The sequence below is a fragment of the Mesoplodon mirus genome (genome assembly GCF_964341445.2).
Source record: "Mesoplodon mirus genome assembly, chromosome: 1".
Lineage (NCBI taxonomy): Eukaryota > Metazoa > Chordata > Mammalia > Artiodactyla > Ziphiidae > Mesoplodon > Mesoplodon mirus.
Genome location: NC_138976.1, coordinates 203,953,418 through 203,968,270, shown reverse-complemented (window position 1 = coordinate 203,968,270; position 14,853 = coordinate 203,953,418).

The window sequence follows — 14,853 nt, the reverse complement described above, 5'->3', positions numbered from 1 at the left end:
CCTGCCGATGCAGGGGACGTGGGTTCGTCCCCCGGTCCAGGAAGATCTCACATGCCGTGGAGCGGCTGGGCCCGCGAGCCATGGCCACTGAGCCTGTGCATCCGGAGCCTGTGCTCCGCAACAGGAGAGGCCACAGCAGTGAGAGGCATGCATACCACACACACACACACACACACACACACACACACATACAAAAGATTATCTATGGGGAGTTTCCTATAGACATGTAAACAAGGATTCAAGAAGAAACTTTAGAAGGCCCTTTATAAGAGTCCAGGTAAAGGATAGCAGATTAAGGTGGTAAAAATAGAAAAACATTAACTAGCAATTAACTGAGAAATAGATTTTCAGGAACTAACCCCCACACATTTAGATAATTCATCTGAAATATGCTATTTGAAAATATACCTTCTTAGGATGCATCATATCTCTGAAGGAAATGCTAAAATACCAATGGGTTGATAGTCCAAGCAATGACGATTTACTGAGTGGTGTGTGTGTGTCTGTGTGTGTGTGTGTTTGTCATCCTCAACTGTCCTAGGTTCAAGGAAAGGCAAATAGAAATAAAACCTTCATGTTGGAATACTGTCCCACAGTGAGTAAAGGTATCATGTACTTTTAAATTATATCTATTTAAACAAAGCCTAATATAATGGGAAAAATAAACTAGACCTGGAATCAAAAGACCTGAGTTTGAATCGCAGCTTGATTAATTACCAGAATATTAAGTTCGGGCAAGTTGTCCACATTTGATCAATTTCAGGTTCCTTATTTACAAAATGGTAGGCTGGATGGAGTGATCTCTAGGCTCCCTTCTTGCATGAGATTTTGTTATTCTACAACACCATACTGGTATTCTCATTAAAGTGAATTTCAAGTGTTTGGTCAAGAAGAGACTCATTTATTTACTTCTTTTATTTCAAATTTAATAATAATGTAAGCCCTCATCCCATCAGGCAAAGAAGAAACTCTACCAGTTTGTCATCATTCAAGAATCCATTTCTTTCATTAGGTCACATGAACATTCTAGAGGCTTAAAATAACCCTAGAAAGTGTGGTAGAGGCTCTGTATTTGGGCCTTAAACAAAAGATACATCTTGTTGAACTTTCATGGTGGCTTTAAATCTGCTGACTCTACTGCTTCACTGATAAACTGGAATCACAGGAAAGTTGGTGCCTGAACCCATATTACTTGCATGAAGTGCATAACCACTGTTTCTGAAATCTTTCTCTATCTCTGGAGACATGCCCTATTTTCACATTGCCATAGTGAATGTTTAAGTTTTCTGCTACATGAAGATATGTCCCTCTCTCCAGCCTCAGGGACATCTATCCCTCTTCCTTTGGAGTCTCAATGGCTCTCCTCTTTTTCCTCTCTCTCTCTCTCTCTCACCTAACATTATTCTTTCAAAGTATTTGTGCTTTTCAAAGAACAAAGGAAAATCTGTCAATTCCAGGAAACACCAGCTTTTCACCCTAACACAAATCTCCCCTGAAGTAATTAACAGCAAATGTTAACTACCATCTCGAAGTGGTGGTAATAGAGTTCTTGGGGAAAATAAACACAAATTAAAGCTTCAGTAAATTATACTGCCATAACTACAAATAATTAGCTCTTCAAGAAAACAGATTTATATATCGACAAAATCCTTGTTTTGGAGCCTCCTCACCAAATAGCCTTAGTCTTTAAGGGAACAATCAATGATCTGAAATCTATCCCTCACCAAGCATACTTTGAAAAGTTCATTCTACTATACAGCTCATTAGATCGAACTTGCAATAAATCTTAACAGACTCAGAGAAGAAAATGTTTATTTAAAGTGGTAAATTTTTCAAAACTTCACGTGGAGCCTGACTGTGTTTCCAAAGATCTGATTCCTGCATTTCGCTTCAGATCATCCCCAATCATTAGAGAGATCTCTAACCAAAAGGTATGAAAATCTTCTATGTTCATGTTGCCATATCTGACTACATATATATTCTTATTTAACACACACAAAAACTCATGCACACACTGTCTCTCGCTCTCTCACATACATACAAAAACACACACACACCCATCCCTTCAGTTCATATATTTGTAAACCTACATACTCTTTTTGTAACTGCAATTTATTTTTTAAATCCACATTATGTTATTATGATCCACCCATGTTAATACACACAAAAACATTTGATTCAATTTACCTATTGTATAATATAATACTTTTGAAAACAAACCATAATTTATTTATCAATTACCTTTAAGAAGGTAATTTAGGTAACATCCACCTTATTATATACAGCACTACATTAAGATTCCAATGCACCTAGCTTCTAATGTAGATAAATAAGAACTTCCTTAATGATAGAGAGGCTGACCTTTCTATTATAATTTTCGTGGCCACCCAGATGTATTCTTTTGTGTTTTTATTTGTCCATTTGTCTATACTGCTGTGGAAATGTTTCAATATTAATGTCATATAATCTGTTCAGCTTTTCTTCATACTTTGTGATTGTTTAAATGTTGTCTTTAAGACACCTTTCCCTAACCTGATTTCATAAAGCTATATCCATATTTTGCTTTTAAAGTATTAATGTTTTCTCTTTCATATTTAATTTTTGATTTGAACTGGAATTTATTTTCTCATTTCTTTAAGATAGGGGTCTAACCCTTTGTCCATATGAATTTCCAATAATCTCAACACCATTTATTAAAAGGTTCATCCTTTCTCCACAAATCTGTAATGTTACCACATTAGTCTTTTTTTTAATCTATCTATATTCCTGGGCCCTATATTCTGTTCAATTTTGTTTGTCTATACCTTTGCTGTGCCAGTACCACACTGTTTTAATTAATATGACTTTAAGTGTTTATATCAGGTAGCATAGGTTGCCCTTTCTTCATGTTTCTTAATGTTTTCATATCTTCTTCAAAAATTTTTGGCTACTTTCAACTCCCTACTTATACCTAATGGTCACCTTGGCTAAGACACGGTAACTAGACATTTAGTCAAACATTATTCATGATATTTGTGTGAAGAATTTTTTAGATGAGATTAACATTTAACCCAATCAGTTGAAAGTCTTAATAGAAAAATGACTGACGGCCCCTCAAAAAGAGGGAATTCTGCCAGCAGACTGCCTTTGGACTCACACCGCAATATCAGCTCTTCCCTGGGTCTCCAGCCTGTTGCCCTGCCCTGCAGATTTTTTGCACATACACATGTCCTATTGGCTCTGCTTCTGTTTCTCTGGAGAACTCTGCCTAATACACTTCTCTCCCATATAAACTTTAGATTTAGCTTGTCATGGCTTATGAAAATATCTATTGCAATTTTCATTGTAATAGCAATGCATACACAAGTTATTGCCATGGTCAATTATAAGATATTGATTCATGTTTTCAAAGAATATTACAAAGTGTTCCATTTAATTTTTTACATCCTTTAAGAAAGCTTCATTTTCTCTATGAATATTTGACTCACATTATATTTATTCTCAAATACCTGATATGTATTGTTTTATTGTGAATGATATTTTTAGTTAATAGTAAAAGTATTAATGGAATAGTATTTACTAATAGTAGTACATTTTCTTACTGGTTGTTGCTAATATTTTAAATTCTTATTGGTTTTTGTACGTCAGTCATCCAGCAAGTTCAGAGATTAGATTTTCTTGTATTTTGTATGCAGACATTTTCCACCTCTTTTTTTGTTTTCACATATATTTTCCACTGGCTTTTGCTTCGGTACATATAAATTAATCTTGTGTTAATATTTTATTTGGAATAGTTTTATTGATTTCTATAAATGGATGTGTTGTATATTTTATTTATTTATTTGTTTTGGTTTGGCTATTGTATATTGAAAAAGTGAGTATACCCTCTTGTTTCACTCTCTGAAAAATTTTATATAAGATAAAGGTTAATTTGAGCCCTGAAGGATTTGCAAAGTCACTTTTAAAATGTCTGGTCCTGGTGTTTTTGTTTGCTGATTTGTAGACATTTGACCAGACTATCCTATTCATGTAAAAGTTGTTAGTATACTATGTTTCTCTATTTCCTCTTAAGACAATTGTGCTAATTTTATTTTTTAATTCAATTTTTTATAAATTTTCATATTAATGGCATAATACTCTTTATTCCTATAATTAGTAAAACTTCAAATATATGTAAATAAAACCCCTTTTCTTTCATAGTTTTGTTTGCACCTTCCTCTTCTATGAACATAAAAAAATACCATTCTTTATATTTTCAAAGAAACAAAATTGAAGTTTACTGATCCTCTCTATTGTCTATTTAGATCCCATTTTTTACTGACATATAATTCACATACCATAGAATTCACCTATTTATATATTTCAGTGATTTTGAGTATGTTCTCATATAAGTGCAACCATCATTACAGTCAATTTTGAACATTTTTATCACTTCAAAAAACAAATCTAATATTCTTTAGGCATCACCTCCCTATATTCCCACCCTACTTGCCACAAGCTCTAAGCAACCACTAATCTATCTTCTGTCTCTGTAGATTTCACTATTCTGGACATTTCATAGAAAGAGAATCATACAATATAAGGTCTTTTGTGACTGACTTTTTTACTTAACATAATATTTTGAAGGTTCATCTAGGTGATAGGATGCATCAGTATTTCATCCCTTTTTATAACCAAGTAATATTTCATTGTATGGACATACCAATTCTGTTCATCCATTTATCAGCTGATGGACATTTTGGCTGTTTCCACTTGTTTGCTACTATGAAAAATGTTGCTATAAACATTCTTCTTCAATTGGTGTGAACATAGGTTTTCATTTCTCTTGGGTATACATCTAGGAGTAGAATTGCTGGGTCATATGGTAATTTCATGTTTAATTGTTGGAGGAACTGCTTAGATGGTTTTCAATTGAGTGACGCCATTTTACTCTCCTATCACTATTTTTTTAAATAGTGTGAAGTGTGAGTCCTCCTACAAGTTGTAGATTATTGATACCCTCTAAAGTTTGTTTTCTGTTTGTCCTACTTGTTTTATTAATTATCTCTTCTTCTATGGCACAATCTATTTAATTCTTATGTTGCAAACTTAGCTAATTAATTTCTAATAAGTTTCCTTTCAAATATGTGTGTGTGTGTGTGTGTGTGTGTGTGTGTGTGTGTGTGACACAGATTACAAGTATTGATTTACAGGTTTCCAGCAAGGGTTTTTTTTTCAGCTCTAAATATTTAGTAAATTCTGACAGAAATTGTCATTAAATAATAAAATAGAGCTTACAGTTTCAAACTTAATAAAGTAAAAGTAGACTGTTATAAATATTTCATGATTCCAGAAGAAAAAGAAAAATACGAAAGAATTTAGACAAGTAGGAAAAAAAGGAAGATTTAAACCAAATTAGTAACTACATTTAATGCAAATGGATTGGCTGCTCCAAATGAAAAGAAAATAAGTGTCAGATTGCATAAAATTACATGGAACTATGTGCTCTCTTCAAGAGACATACCCAAAGAAAGTGGAAGAAGTAAATAACAAATGCAAGAGCAGAAATTAATGACATAGAAAATAAACAACACAAATTCAAAAGCTAACACTTGGCTCTTTGAAAATACTAATAAAAATGGCTATCTACTTGAGAGGCTTCTCAAGACCAAAAAAGAATAAAAAAAGATAGAAAGCGCAAGAAACCAATATCAGAAAGGTAAAAGGGTCATATATCACATACATGTTACAGACTTTACAAAGGAAAAAATGAACAAAGTGTTTTCAAATAAATTTTAAATTTTATAAAAGTCACAGTCCCCTAGAAAAATATAACATCAAAATAGATTCAAACAGAAATAGAAATTTATACATACATTTATACATTACAGACATTGAATCAGCACTCACTACTCTCACCATGAAGAAAGCTGAAATCCAAGATTTTTCACTAGTGTGTTCTAAAGAAAGGAAGAATTCCAGTAGTACACAAACTCTTTGAGAATAGAAAGAGGGAACACTATTCAACTACTTTTGAATATTTTCTTCATTTCAAGACAGGAAAGGGTAGTATAAGAAAGTGTAATTAGAGGTGACCTTACCCAGGAAAACAGATGATAAATATAATATAAGCAAACTGAGTCCAATATAAAAAGCTAATTTCATGACAGACAACCAAAATTATTTTACACAACAAAATTAATAAAATTAAACATACAAAAAATTAAATCAAAAGTTTCTTATAATTTCAGCAGTCATGTATGATTTTACAAAAATCTGCAGCTAATCCTATCAAAGTAGAAACAAACTTTCTTAAATGAAAATTAGCAATCTACCATAGAGGAACATTATAGATACAGGTGAGATGATGAAAGATTTAAAGATCAGGAAGAAGACAAGAATGCCCCCTGTCACCACTCTATTCAGTATTGTACTTCAGAGTTTAGCCAGTGGAGAAAGTCAAGAAAAAGAACTAAAATGTTTAAGGATTAGAAAAGAAAACACACAACTTGTTCTATTTATATATGATATGGTTGTGTACAGAGAAAATACAAAATAATGTACAGGAAATTGCTAGGATTTGTAAGAGAGCTTCTTAAGATTTCTAGATAAAAATCAATAAAAATAAATTGTGTTTTTATATAATAGCATCAAACAGAAAGTGATAGTAAAAAGAAAGAAATCCTTTTAGATAGCACGAAAAAGCTGAAGTAGCAATAAATCCAATAAGATATACAAAGCCTTTACAGACAACATTATAATAGTTTTTCAAAGACCTTGAAGATTTCAGAAGTGAATAGAGATATATTTTGTGTTTATAAGTTGGATATCTTAATAGTGAAAAGATGTTAAGTCTCTAAAGATTAAGTTATAGAGTAAGCAAAATCTAAGTGAAAATGCCAAAGATTTTGTTTTGGACCTGAAAAACTTCTTTAAAAATTTATACAGATTACAAAAGCCCACCACACACTTGAAGAATAATATAAATGTGAGAAAAGTTGTTCTACTGAATATTCAGTGTTCTTATAAAGCTATAGTAACAAAGAGGGTGCAGTTTTGATACAGAGACAAACAAATGAACCAAAAGAAGACTTAATAGAGACACAGAAAAACAAACCAAAACATATATTATTAAAACAAAATCATATGTATATATATGTACACACACACACACACATACATATGGCACCTCTGTATAACAGAGGTATCACAGCACCTCAACAAAGACATAACAAACTTTTCAATTAAAAAATGCTGAGCACTAAGGTATCCATAAAGAAAAAATAATTAAAATTGTATCATATTGTAAACAAAATTATTTCCAGATGGATTAATGACCTATATGTGAAATGGTACCAAATATATTTTAAAAGACAATATAGGAGGCTATCTTTAAGCCACAAAGTAGAAAGATGGAAAAAAGTATAAGCTTTAAAGGAAAAGATTGATGTATTTACCCACATTAAATTAAGAAATATTTTCCAACAAAAGAAAACACAAAGATAGTTAAAAGAGAGGTCATGCCACAGAGTTTGAAAAGATCATTGCAACATATAAAACCAATAGAGAGACTACTATTCAAAATATGAAAAGAACTTAGAAAGAATAAAGCTGGAGCTATCTCACACCCTGACTTTAGACTATAGTACAGACCTACAGTAAACAAAACAGTATGGTACTGACACCAAAACAGACATATGGAACAGAATAGAGAGACCAGAAATAAACCTATATACACTTATGGTCAATTAATCTAAGACAAAGGAGGCAAGAATGTTCAATAGGAAAAAGGTCTCTTCAATAAGTGGTGCTGGGAAAACTGGACAGCTACTTGTGAAACAATTAAATTAGAACACTTTCTCACATCATATACAAAATAAATTCAAAATGGATTAAAGACCTAAATACAAGATCAGAAACCATAAAACTCCTTGAAGAAAACATAGGCAAAACACTCTGACAAAAATAATAGCAATATTATTTTGGATCTGTCTCCTAAGACAAAGGAAACAAAGCAAAAATAAACAAATGGGACCTAAATAAACTTAAAAGCTTTTGCACTGAAAAGGAAACCACTGACAAAATGAAAAGACAACCTACTAAATGGCAGAAAATATTTGCAAATGATATGACCTATAAGGGGTTAATATCTAAAATATATGAACATCTCATAAAACTCAATTTTAAAAAACAATTAAAAATGGGCAGAAGACCTGAATAGACATGTTTCCAAAGAATACATACAGGTGGCCAATAGGCACATGAAAAGATGCACATCACTAATCAACAAAGAAATACAAATCAAAACCACCATGAGATATCACTTCATACGTGTCAGAATGGCTATCATCAAAAAGACTACAAATAACAAATGTTGGCAAGGATGTGGAGAAAAGGCAACCCTAGTACACTGTTGGTAGGAATATGAATTGGTGCAGCCACTATGGAAAACAGTATGAAGGTTTCTCAAAAACTAAAATTAGAACTACCATAAGATCCAGCAATTCCACTCCTGGGTATATATCCAAAGAAAACGAAAATACTAATCCAAAAAGATGAATGCACCCAATGTTCACAGCAGCATTATGTACATTATTTACAATAGCCAAGATATGGAAGAAACCTAAGTGCCTGTTAACAGCCAAATGAATAAATAACATGTGGTATGATACACACACACGCACACACACACACACACAGAGAAATATTACTCAGCCATAAAAAAGAAAGAAATCCTGCCATTTGCAACAACATGGATGGACATGGAGGGTACGATGATTAGTGAAATAAGTCAGACAGAGAAAGACAAATACTGTATGTTATCATTTATATGTGGAATCTAAAAAATAAAATGAATGAATATAACAAAACTGAAATAGACTCACAGTTATAGAGAACAGACTAGTGGTTACCAGTGGGGAAAGAGAAGGAGGAAGGAGCAAGATAGGGGTAGGGGATAAAGAGGTATAAAATGTGTAAAATACATCAGCTACAAAGATATATTTACAGTTCAGGAAATATGGCCAATATTTTATAATAACTTTAAATGGAGTATAATCTATAAAAATATTGAATCACTATGTTCTACATCTGAAAGTAATATAATATTGTAAATCAACTATACTTCAATTAAAAAATGAAATAAACTCTTAAAAGCAAGAATAAAAAGGCAAATAACCCAATAGAAAAGTAGGCCAAAAATTCAATAGACCCTTCAAAAAACAGCAAATCCCAAAAGCCAATAACTATATTTAAAATTGTAAAATATTTATATTTTCACTAGTAATCATGAAAACTAAAATTCACACCATAATGAGGTACCACTACACACAGATTAGATAGGAAATATTAAAATAAATGATAACAACTAATGTCAAGGAATTTAAATATCAGTCACTACCACTGTTGGAAGTGTAAGTTGATTTGACCACTTGTCATTATGTTGTGGTTTAAGGACATATATTCTCTGTGACTCAGCATCTCATTCCTGAAACTTCCCTATAACTCAGTAGTTCACTCCCTAGAGAAATGTGTTCTCCTGTGTACTAGGATACATATATAAACATGTATCTTGTTCAGCATTGTTCATGACAGCCATAAATAGAAAACAACACAAATATCTATCAACAGTATTACAGGAATGTGCACATAAGTAATAAATCTACAAAGAAAAACAATGAATGGGTTAACATAAAAGTTAGGTAAGTGGTTATTGTTTGTGCTATGGGAGGGTTTTGTGATGATGCAAGGCATGGAGGGGATTCTTGGTTGTTGCCAATGTTCCATTTCTTGACCCGTGTGATTGTAACAATTGTTACTGCTTCATAATTTTCATTAAATGTACATAGAGTCTATAGATTTTCCATCTAAACTCACAAAGAAAAACAGCTATTGTGCTTACTACCTAGGGAGTTAAGTACACAGGACTGATGCTACAGATGAATACTTATGTCTCCACAGTGATGCTTGCTGGCCACAAAAGCTAAAGCACCAGGATAACTGCCTTTCCTTATTTTCAAATTCCAAGTCTCACATAAATGCACTGAGTTTGTGGAATTTCTTTTATATAAAGATACCAAGCTGAAAGAGGGTTTGGGATTTTTTTTTTCTTAACTTCTATCCTCTGCCTTAGGAAGGTATACTAGAAAATGCAGTAGCACCCTTATCCTCAGGGTATACATTCCAAGACCCCAGTGGTTGCATGAAACAGCAGATAGCACCGAATCCTATATATACTGTGTTTTTTCCTATACTTACATACCTATGATAAAATTTATAAGATAGGCACAGTAAGAGGTTAACAACAACTAATAATAAAATGTAAAAATTATAGCAATATGCTATAATAAAAGTTATGTGAATGTGGTCCCTTCCTCTCACAAAATATCTTATTGTACAAACTTAATGCCTTTTCCATCTTAACTAAGCACTTATCATGCACTGTGGCCATAACTTTTGCAAATTGAGGTGTGACCGCAAAACTAGCATGAATTTATTTTTCCTTCTTCACAATTTCACATACAGAAGATTCATTCTTACCATAGATCTTAGAAACCTCAGCAAATGATTTTTTCTTTCCTTATTAAACCAAGAACTTTCACCTTTTCACCTAAAGAAAGTACTTTACAGCTTCTCTTTGGCATATCCAAATTGCCAGCATCACTCCTCTTTTGCTTTGGGGCCATTATTAAGTAAGATAAGGGTGACTTGGACACAAGCACTGTGATACTGAGACAGTCAGTTCTATAAGGAAGAGGGCTACTAAGTGACTAAAGGGTGAGATATGCCAGACAAAGGGATGGTCCATACCCCGGTGGGTGGATGGATGATACAAGATTTCATCACACTACTCAGAAATTTATGAATTGTTTATTTCTGGGAGTTTCTATTTAATACTTTTGGACTTCGATTGACCGTGGGTAACTGAAACAGCAGAAAATGAAACCTCGAATAAAGGGAAATGACTATAGATCAAATAGATGCTGAATGCCAATCCACTTATTTCACTCTAGGAGTAATCTTGGATGAATCAATTATAATACCATCTGAACTCTCCAAATATCTTTAGTTCTTTCAGATTGGTAAGAAGTGGTCTTGTTAATGAGATAAGTAATTCTTTTTCCTCTTGTCAATAAACAACATGGTGCGCATATTCACTGAAGTGTGTCAAAACTCACACCTTTTAAATGACATTTTCAAATTAACTTCCTTAAGGTGATCTTGCCCTTAGAGAAGTAACTTTTCTTGCTTTTTCAGAGTCCTTAACTCCAAGAATCAAGTTTATTATTTAACTATACCTACACTTCCAAATACTCTCACCAATAGCCACTGTCCCCAGAGTTTAGACTCTAGTGTTGCCCTGAAGCATTTTTTCAAAGGAAAAAACATCTCCCTAGAAAAAAGTATTTATATTCTCTTTAGGTTTAGTCTTCTTATGGGTATCAAATAATATTCACTCCTTCCTTAAATCTAACACAGACAAAAAAATTCCTGAATCTATACCATGCCAACTTCTGAATTCTGAATTTGGGATATAGTAAATTAATGATTAATAGTTTCTTCTTCAACTTCCTTTAGTACAAACACACACAGATCCTAATTTTCTTAGTCTTTTAAAATACCATCACAATTGAATAAGATTACTAACTTTGGTACTATGATATCATAATATAGGATTTCCTACTATGGTACCATAAAACATTGATCTCTGATGCTCAATCACACTGAAAAGCTCTACAAACTCTAGGGTTCTACAGCTGTAGTTCTCCTTTTGCACTGCTTATTGAGAGGAAAAATTTGTATTCATACCTTATAACTTCTCTTTAAACTTGCCTTCCATTCTTAGGTTACTTAAGATTTTGTATATTCAAATCTGTCCACAAATTGGAGTCAAATATTACTCCGATATTTGATTAGGTGCTAAAATCAGTGGAAAATATTGTTTAAGGGACTAAAGTCAAAATTACCCTTGAAAATCTCTTAAATCAATCATAATATACACTGTCCACTAAATAATTTATATCAGTTCCTCTAAAGCTTATTTAATCAATTTCCCTTACCCATCCTCTCAATTAATTATTCAATGAATTATTTGAGAATGGCAGAGAATCATGAATTCCTAAAGAATGCATTCTTCTTCTCACGTACCTACTGGCTGTCTTCTCACTAGTTTCAAGCCCTGTTTCAAATGTAGCTGGAGCCAAATACTGTATCAACTGCATTGCCCCCATCAATATTCCCATATCATTTCAGGGACTTTTTCTCCGTCTTCATAAACAATCTAATTTCCCTTCTATCATCCATTTTGGATGATGCAGATACACAAATGACCTTCCCCAGACTTCTTCCCTCTCTTCATAGCCTGATAACAGCTTGTGAAATTTTCCTATGGGAAACTAATAAACTCACTAGAAAGTATTAACCTAGGCATTCATGTTAAACCATGCATTCTCAAACTTGACACTCGGCCAGTGCTTCCAGGCCAAGATTACTACTTTTCTCAAGTTACTCCCCTGCTGAAAGAGTATTCATTACATCAGTTTACAAAAGCTGTGAGCACTCCCCTTCCTCAGCAACAATCTGGTAGTTTAGATAAACGGTGGAGTATTTCTTGGCTAATTTCTATGGTAGTCTTAGATGGAGGCACAGCTGTATGTTATGTCACAGTACAGTAATCTCAGACAAGACCACAAGTATATAAATCCTCATTTATGTAGACTTGAATATCTGGAAGAGCATGAAAGTGGGTCTGTTACTAGAAGAAAAGCCTACTTTACAATACAAAACACATAGAGAACAGTGGAGAGCATGGATAGTGTTTTCCTCTTTTCCATTTCAAGTCTATACAGGTTTCAGCTTAAAGCTGCATCTCTGTAGGTTCTCCCTAACTTTTCTCCTCTTCACCATGACCTTGGTTTTTTTTAGCTTTCTTCTTACTCTGAAAGACTTGATTAGCAGTCAATAGGCTCCTTTCATCTTCTCAGCAAGATAGGCTGTGGGAGAGGTCAGGTACCTTGAAGGTCCTACGGAAATATGTTTTAATCTTTCAGTTAAACATCTACAATCAAAATTTCTCTTGCAAATGTTGATAGCCTTTATTTGGTGTTATGATAATAGAAACTTTCTTTTCTCATCTAAGCTAAGGCTCTCTTCTAGGAGGGGGAAATGACCAAAAAAAGGGAGGGGGGACTTGGAGAAAACAAATGTTGTCTTACTGCGTAACACTGAAGAGAGAGAACAGAATTATATGGCACTTTTTCTTGAGGAGATGATGACATTGCACTGTGGTATTCATTTTTCTTCTTTAATTAATTAATTTTTATTTATTTTTGGCTGCATTGGGTCTTCATTGCTGCACGTGGGCTTTCGCTAGTTGCGGCGAGTGGGGGTTACTCTTCATTGCGGTGTGTGGGTTTCTCACTGCGGTGTCTTTGCTTGCTGCAGAGCACGGGCTCTAGGCACGTGGGCTTCAGTAGTTGTGCCATGCAGTCTCAGTAGTTATGGCACACGGGCTTAGTTGCTCTGGGCATGTGGGATCTTCCTGGACCAGGGCTCGAACCCATGTCCCCTGCCTTGGCATGCGGATTCTTAACCACTGTGCCACAACGGAAGTTCTGCACTGTGGTATTCTAAAGAGAGAAGTGGATTTTTTTTAAATTGTTTTGCATAGAGGGAATTTACCACCATAGTGGTGATATCTGACTTCTCTTGTGTCTTAACTTCTGAGACCTAAAGCCATTCAACAGTGTTTTCTTGGTAGCTCTTGAAATACCAGACTGTAGTAGAAGAAATTACAGACCTTTGTCCAATGTCTAAAGCCAGTTTATTAACCAGAACCACAATTTAAGGACTCTGTATTTCAAATAAATCAAATCCTTATAGTCTCTAATTTATACATAATCTTTCAGTTCCATTATTTTTCATTTCCAAAGATAATTCTTTTTAAATCCACTAGGCTATATTTTCTACCTAAACTATATGTTCCATTAAAATAAAAGTATGGGGGTTGCTAAATGGGCCAAGATCCTCTCATGTTCTATCATGTATGTCATTAAAAATAATTTAGAAAACAATGCCATGTTTATTATCAGATTATGTGTCTGTTATAAAAGATACATTGGAAAACCAGGTTAATCATATGTGGTTTGATTGAGAAATTCAATCTTGATGAAGTAAAAAAATTTAAATGTTTAATTTTTTTTCAGTAACTGCTACAAGGGAAAGTTAATGCTTTTGCAGTCTAGAGCAAAAATTACATCCAATTTTAAAGAATTCGTTTAAGTAACTATATGGACATTTCATGTACCACTATTATTATGTTATTATTTTTATTGGGGGGATATTTGTTCAAAGCAACAACTCCAAATAGCCAAAAAGCTTCCCACATGCTCTTCTCTAAATTCCTGTTTTGTTTAATTATAACCCTGAGTTTAGAATTAAAAAGAAAAAGGGGAAAAGAGGGAGACCCTCCTCTGACTACAAGCACAATTAGCTGCCCATTAGCAGTTATGATCCTGGTCTTCTGCCTCTGATATCAGTGGCCTCTAATTACATGGAATGGGTTCACTCTGTGGCTTCAGCATGGGAAGAGTTTAGGGTTCATCCTCATTCTTGCCTCTTTTACAACGGAAGAACCCCACCAAAGTGGAAGCCATGTCATACTTTTGTCACTTCCAGCAATAACCCCCTCCAACTTATTCTCTGGGCTACTGTTCGACCACACTGAGTTCTCTTTTAAGCTCTCTGACAGTGACAGTGAACTAACCGGAGGACTGGTATTTTCATCATCTCTTACCCAGAAACACTGTTTCTTCTACCAGGTCTGACTGGTAGAACAAATGAAACAAATTTTCAAACAACAAAGTTTCAAACACACAAAACCTATCAAATGATTTG